This window comes from Leguminivora glycinivorella, chromosome 14 (genome assembly GCF_023078275.1).
Source record: "Leguminivora glycinivorella isolate SPB_JAAS2020 chromosome 14, LegGlyc_1.1, whole genome shotgun sequence".
Lineage (NCBI taxonomy): Eukaryota > Metazoa > Arthropoda > Insecta > Lepidoptera > Tortricidae > Leguminivora > Leguminivora glycinivorella.
In genome coordinates, this window is record NC_062984.1 from 10,760,531 (window position 1) to 10,767,634 (window position 7,104).

General features: G+C 37.0%; 1 long non-coding RNA gene across 1 annotated transcript; it reads right to left on the reverse strand.

Annotated features, from left to right (window-relative positions):
* Window positions 1–2,232: 2,232 nt before the first annotated feature.
* On the reverse strand, window positions 2,233–3,039 carry LOC125233592. The gene is made up of 2 exons (XR_007177865.1): window positions 2,906–3,039; window positions 2,233–2,510 (listed from the first exon to the last, which is right to left on the reverse strand). It is a non-coding gene; the product is annotated as an uncharacterized LOC125233592 (long non-coding RNA).
* Window positions 3,040–7,104: the final 4,065 nt, after the last annotated feature.

Genomic DNA, 7,104 nt, shown 5'->3' on the forward strand with positions numbered 1-7,104 from the left:
TTATAAATGTAAAATTTATAGTTAAAGGGGGTCTGGAATCTGGTCCCTACCTGTCATGTGTGAATTAAAGTTGCAGGTCTTTCAGACTAGTTAAGGCATAAGTAAATATAATATACAGAGTGGGGCCTGTAACAAAGGCGAAGAATTGAACTCTAGGCTATTCTCCTTATATTGATCAACATTTGTTCGGCGACTTTTAAAAATAACTTGTATTTTGATTTTTATCACCCTTGAAAGTTTTTTCTAAGAGGGAATGTATTGCGAATTCTGTTAAGTCTAAAGTGTGACAGACAACGTCAATGACAACAATAATGGCGTACATTGAAGCTAATATTTATTTTGTATGAAAAATTAAAAATTTAAAGACTTCATAATTTTTAAAAGTCACTAAACACATATTGATCAGTATAAAGAGAATAGCCTACAGTTCAATTCTTCGCCTTTGTTACAGGCCCCACTCTGTATAGGTATTTAATCTTAATTTAATTGCTGTTAGATAATTGACGAACGTGTAATATTTATAAGTATTAGGGTGCTTTGGGTAATTTACATGGTACAGAAATGCTCGGGTAATTTCGAAAGGGGAATCTTGATATGATAGATATAATGGTGATTTTCATGTGACTTTCGAAATTAGACGACTTCCGAAATTATCTCAATGCACCCTATTAATAAAATGTCTATGTCTAAACAGGCAGGCAATTATGGTCGCGCGATAAATGATCAAACATCTGGCCGTCCCTATCGCACTTACTAATAGTGCGATAGGGACGGCCTGATATTTTATCGTCTATCGCGCGACCATGCTACCCGTGCAGGAATGCTTAAAAAAAGTTCATATGAATGCTATTGAGTTTTAATATCTTTCAATATAATAATTGTAATTAACGTTTTGACTTGAACCAAACATGGCAGAAATAGGCGCTCTTAACGTCTGATATAAAGTTTCTCGCTTCAGGCAAGTGCACAGTAACTTTTATCTCATATTTCAAAATATCATTTATTTGTCATACGAGTATGGAAAACACAGTTTTGACTAAGTCTGCCGTGATTATACGAGTATTATGGTATAAAATTTTCTCTTTAGAAATTATTTGTCATTAGAAAACAAAGTAGCATTTATTTCTCGATGAAGATAGACTTACGCACATTTCATCTATTACCTATCTGTTATCAAATACATTTTTAAGGACTAAAAAAATGTACTCTACTGATTATTTACATGTGTACGTACGCAAAACTTTAGCTTGATTGTGTTAGATATGGGTATACATATTAAGATTTATATTTTGTAACTAGCGGGTAGGCAGTCGCGTAATAAATACTTGCCGAGCAACACGACTTTTATTTAACAGATCGGAATACGGAAAAATTAAAAACGTACAAACATAGTCACGTACTTACCTATACATACATAGAGTCTTGGAATAAGAATTTGCAACCTCTATGAAGTCAGGTCAGAATAATAGTCTGTTAATACCTACATTGAAACTGTATTAATAATATTGACAGCCGCCCAATTTGTAACTGGGCTTTAATAAAAATGTAATTATTTAGCAGAAAACAGCTATCAGATATTTACAGTGTACTTATATTATACGTTAGTACCTGGGCGACCGAGCTTCGCTCGGTTCTATTTTGTATTATAAAAAAACGTTAGATACAAAATAAAACAAAATCTTTATTTCTAGCCGGGATTCGAACCCTGACACCTGTGTGCATGCGATTATTATACCGACGCACTTACGACTGAGCTACGCGCAGCTGACGCTCAGACAACGAAATTAGCGACCATATTTTGCGTTTATTAATGGGAATGAAAAACGCATGAAAACTCAAAAATTCTCATTTTCCGGGACGTAAGGCTAAGCTAGATCGATTTTTCACCCCCGAAAACCCCCACATAACAAATTTCAGCGAAATCGTTAGAGCGGTTTCCATGATCGCCGGTATATATATATATATAATTATATATATACAAGAATTGCCTACCCCCTCTCCTGTGGGTATCGTTGAAGTTAACTGAAGTGGGTCCAAATATGTCTGCGATGGCAAACAGTCACTGCAACGCAAAAACGACGTGTTATAAGTTTGACGTGTCTGTCTGTCTGTCTGTCTGTCTGTCTGTCTGTCTGTTTGTCTGTCTGTGTGTGTGTCTGTTGTCGCGTTCTCTAGCGTTCTAACTCCTATCGTCTCGTTAGGTATGAGGAAATTTAAATGAGGAGTCAGAAGAACGGTAAAACAATATTTATTCCCATGAAGCTCAGCCGGTAAGATGGGTAAAAGTCGTGGTTCGTAAAAAATACTAGTCAAGATCGGATTCCGCTAGTCGATTGTAGCCACAGTACTCCCCTGACGATGCCGAGGTGGTAGGCGCCGTTTTTCTGATCGGCGCTGAGTTCAGCGCTGCTAGAATCTGCGTGGCGCTGAGTCGGGGAAAGCGGCCAGAAGCAATACGGCAGGCGGGCGGCAAGCAGGAAGCCAAAAGAAGTCACTCTGGACTTGGGACCCTGGAACGCGCCATCATACCAAGCGTTAAAAACGGTTTATAAGCCTTTGTGAACACCAACGGCAAGAGGGAAAGCACTAGAGTAGTTGTGTTGCCGTGGAAATTCACAATTCAGATACGGAGATTACAAAAAGGCAATGTAAATTAAGAAAATGAGAAATTAAAATGCAATTATTATTTTTATCACAAAATGGAGGGTTGGTTGACAAAAGGTCACAATGACTATGAGCAAATATATAATTAGGAAGATTACTTCTTTAGTTAAATGAGTACCTATGCATATTTAAATAGTGGCTATGGAATAGTTACTATTTCAATGTGCATGATAAAATTCCAAAGCAATAAAATAGCACTACGATATTCTAGGCAGCTAGCAAATAAAATATATCCACTTACCCAATTCGGGGTACACTATTAAACATAATTAAAACACCACAGTAATTTAATAAGTTGAGGAACACGTAGGGACGCAGTTAAATTCGATTACGAATTTCGATTGGTATCTGATCCGTAGCAGAGATCGATAATTAAGAGCGCTATGACAAAAAAAGGCGATATATTGTAAAATGCACAATATTCATCGACAAAATTGTACACTTTACTCATACTAAAAGACAGTGAAAGTACTTGTTTCAGTTAGAACATCTTATTAACTGTCGGCTAATTAAAAAACATATGGAAAAAAAAGCTTTTTCAATTAGTAATGATTGTTTTCCTGATGCTCGTTTAGGAAAAACCGCGTGAAGCACAGAATTCGGAGCTCTTATTATCAACAATTTGATAAGCTCACTCTCATAAATGAGGTAAATTTAAGTTCCAAATATCTTGTACTTCAGGCCCATTAAACAATATTTATCATTTAATCCTTTGAAATTGAGAAATTGAAAGTAAAACGAACTCAATTTTGTCTTGAAAATACATTGAAACAAGTGATCATTTCTCCGAAAATCTACATGTTATCGAAGTTATTTTAGTATATAAATAATCTGTACAATCTGCTTAAATTGCTGTTATCCATTTGTCGTTATAATATTATATAATGATTTTTTGCCAATTTTTTGAAAACTAGCCTTCCTGTCGCTATTTGACCGGCGACGGACGCCTGCGATTTCAGTGCCGCGCCGGAGCTCGTATAGGTGAGACGTATGTCACTTCGCTCTCCGAGTTCTGATCGCAAACGTCGAGAATATTTATCGTTGTGTGGGTCGGACGCCTTGTTTATACACGGGCTATCCTCGCATTGTGTGTGTGTAAACAGCGACCAACGACTTTGATCCTAGATCCGTAAATATTTGCTTTTGTAATATTTTGTTATGTTTGAATGTTAAAGTATTACAACGTTATGATGATAAATATGTAAAAATTACAATACGGTCAAGATGATAAGACATATCAAGATGGTACTCGGGATCTGATGATGGAGCCAGAAGGTGGTCACCAGTACCAGTGAACCATGTAAGTAAACGACTTCGTGTTTAGGCTCGTTGGGTTCGTCTCAACAAGACCTTTGACAAGAGGTGGTACTCAGGGTCTGATGATGGAGCCAGATGGTGGTCACCAGTACCAATGAACCATATAACTAAACCCAGAGATGGGGAAATCGTAATCGATTCCGGATTACACGATTACTTGATTTTACTTTGTAATCCACTACTGGGTGTCAGATTACTTGTAATGTAATCAAGTGAAACGGTAAATTACCATTACATGTAAAGGAATCACTAATCATCTATACAATAATTACTATTACCAATAATTCGGAATCATAGTCGATTCAAAATAACTGAAATTATTGACTTGATTACTTTCAGATTACAAATATGTAGTACCTCAGATTGCTGACTGTCACTTTGACACAAAAGTCATCATGGGTGTCGTAAAATAGGTTTTAGGGGGTGCTGATTCCAAAATTAATGACCAATGTGGAATCTGACATTGCTGACTGTCACTTTGACACAAAAGTCGTCATGGGTGTCGTAAAATAGGTTTTAGGGGTGCTGATTCCAAAATTAATGACCAATGTTCAATCTGACGTTGCTGACTGTCACTCTGACACAAAAGTCGTCATGGGTGTCGTAGAATAGGTTTTAGGGTGTGCTGATTCCAAAATTAATGACCAATTTGGAATCTGACATTGCTGACTGTCATTTTGACACAAAAGTCGTCATGGGTGTCGTAAAATAGGTTTTAGGGGGTGCTGATTCCAAAATTAATGACCAATGTGGAATCTGACATTGCTGACTGTCACTTTGACACAAAAGTCGTCATGGGTGTCGTAAAATAGGTTTTAGGGGTGCTGATTCCAAAATTAATGACCAATGTGGAATCTGACATTGCTGACTGTCACTTTGACACAAAAGTCGTCATGGGTGTCGTAAAATAGGTTTTAGGGGTGCTGATATCAAAATTAATGACCAATGTTCAATCTGACGTTGCTGACTGTCACTCTGACACAAAAGTCGTCATGGGTGTCGTAAAATAGGTTTTAGGGGGTGCTGATTCCAAAATTAATGACCAATGTGGAATCTGACATTGCTGACTGTCACTTTGACACAAAAGTCGTCATGGGTGTCGTAAAATAGGTTTTAGGGGGTGCTGATTCCAAAATTAATGACCAATGTGGAATCTGACATTGCTGACTGTCACTTTGACACAAAAGTTGTCATGGGTGTCGTAAAATAGGTTTTCATGGGTACTGATCTCAATATTAATGATCAATTTGGAATCTGATATTGCTGACTGTCACTTTGACATAAAAGTCGTTATGGGTGTTGTCAAATAGGTTTCCAGGGGTACTGTGTACTGTGCAATGTCAGGTTCCAAATCGGTCATGACTTTTTAAATCATTTCATTAATTTTGGAATCAGTACCCCCTAAAACTATTTGACTACACCCATGATTCCTTTTGTGTCAAAATGACAATTAGCACTGTGAGATTCCAAAATAGTTATTAATTTTGGAATCAGCACCCCCGGAAACCTTTTTGACGACACCTATGACGACTTTTGTGTCAAAGTGACAGTCAGCAATGTCAAGATTCCAAATCGGTCATTAATTTTCAAATCAGCACCTCCGGAAACCTATTTGACGACACCCATGACAACTTTTGTGTCAAAGTGACAGTCAGCAATGTTAGATTCCACATTGGTCATTATTTTTGGAATCAGCACTCCCTAAAACCTATTTTACGACACCCATGATGACTTTTGTGTCAAAGTGGCAGTCGGCAATGTTAGATTCCATATTGGTCATTAATTTTGGAATCAGCACCCCCTAAAACCAATTTTACGACACCCATGACGACTTTTGTGTCAAAGTGACAGTCAGCAATGTCAGATTCCACATTGTTCATTAATTTTGGAATCAGCACCCCCGCAAACCTATTGACGACATCCATGACGACTTTTGTGTCAAAGTGACAGTCAGCAATGTCAGATTTCACATTGGTCATTAATTTTGGAATCAGCACCCCCTAAAACCTATTTTACGACACCCATGACGACTTTTGTGTCAAAGTGACAGTCAGCAATGACAGATTCCAAATCGGTCATTAATTTTTAAATCAGCACACCCGAAAACCTATACTCGTGGTATATGCACTTGAAATGTGAAAGTGAAAATGCTAGAATGACATGTAAACCAAAAACAATTTGAGTGACATAAAGAAGTAAAGTAATAAGCCTGGAATCGAAGTAAAGTGGGATTCAAAATACTTAAGTACTTGATTACCGAGGAATCCATATTACAGGAATCTATATTATACCGATTCCAAAGGAATGGATTACAGAGGTAATCATAATACAGCATTACAGTAATTTTCATATAACAAAAGCAAATATTTGGGATGGGCTACTTTTATAATTAATTTTTAAAATAAATTTTAACATAATTGATATTATTTTGCGCTACATTCTAGTATTTTCGTACAAAATAATGTTTATTAGAAATCAAAAGTTTATATCGAGATAGTAGATTGTGGTTGTTATCAAAATTCCATAGAAAGGATCAAGATTGTTTTGTCCATTATTGTAGTGCGAGCGAGTGATAAGACGTGCTAGAAAGGGTCGGCATATTGGGCTCGCGCGGCGGGTAAAATACCTAATTTCGCCCGACGCCGAAATGTTATAACGCTCTTAACGACGTGCGTTCCACTCAACTCCAAAGATAAAATGGACGAGTGAGTGATGGGCGCAATGACACAGCGCCTCGACCCGTGCATTCATTCATGCACTCGCGAATGTGAACATTATTGAGAGTGAATGTTTACCGCGGCGCGACATATTTAAATCAATCAGCGTGATGATGATTTTATACTTGTAAATACGTAGTTTTAAGACATTATTGTTGTATATTTTAATATGTAATATAGTTTATTAGTAGTGTAGTATTTTTAGTTAGGTAATTTAGTAGTTTTAAATGTTGATTTTTTAAGAATGTAACGTATTACGTTACACTGTCTGTGGCATCGTAGCTCCTGAACGGATGAACCGATTTCGATTTAGTTTTTTTCATTTGAAAGCTGTGTTAGTCGGGAGTGTTCTTAGCCATGTTTCATGAAAATCGGTCCACTAGGTCGCGGTCGGGGGTTTTTTCAA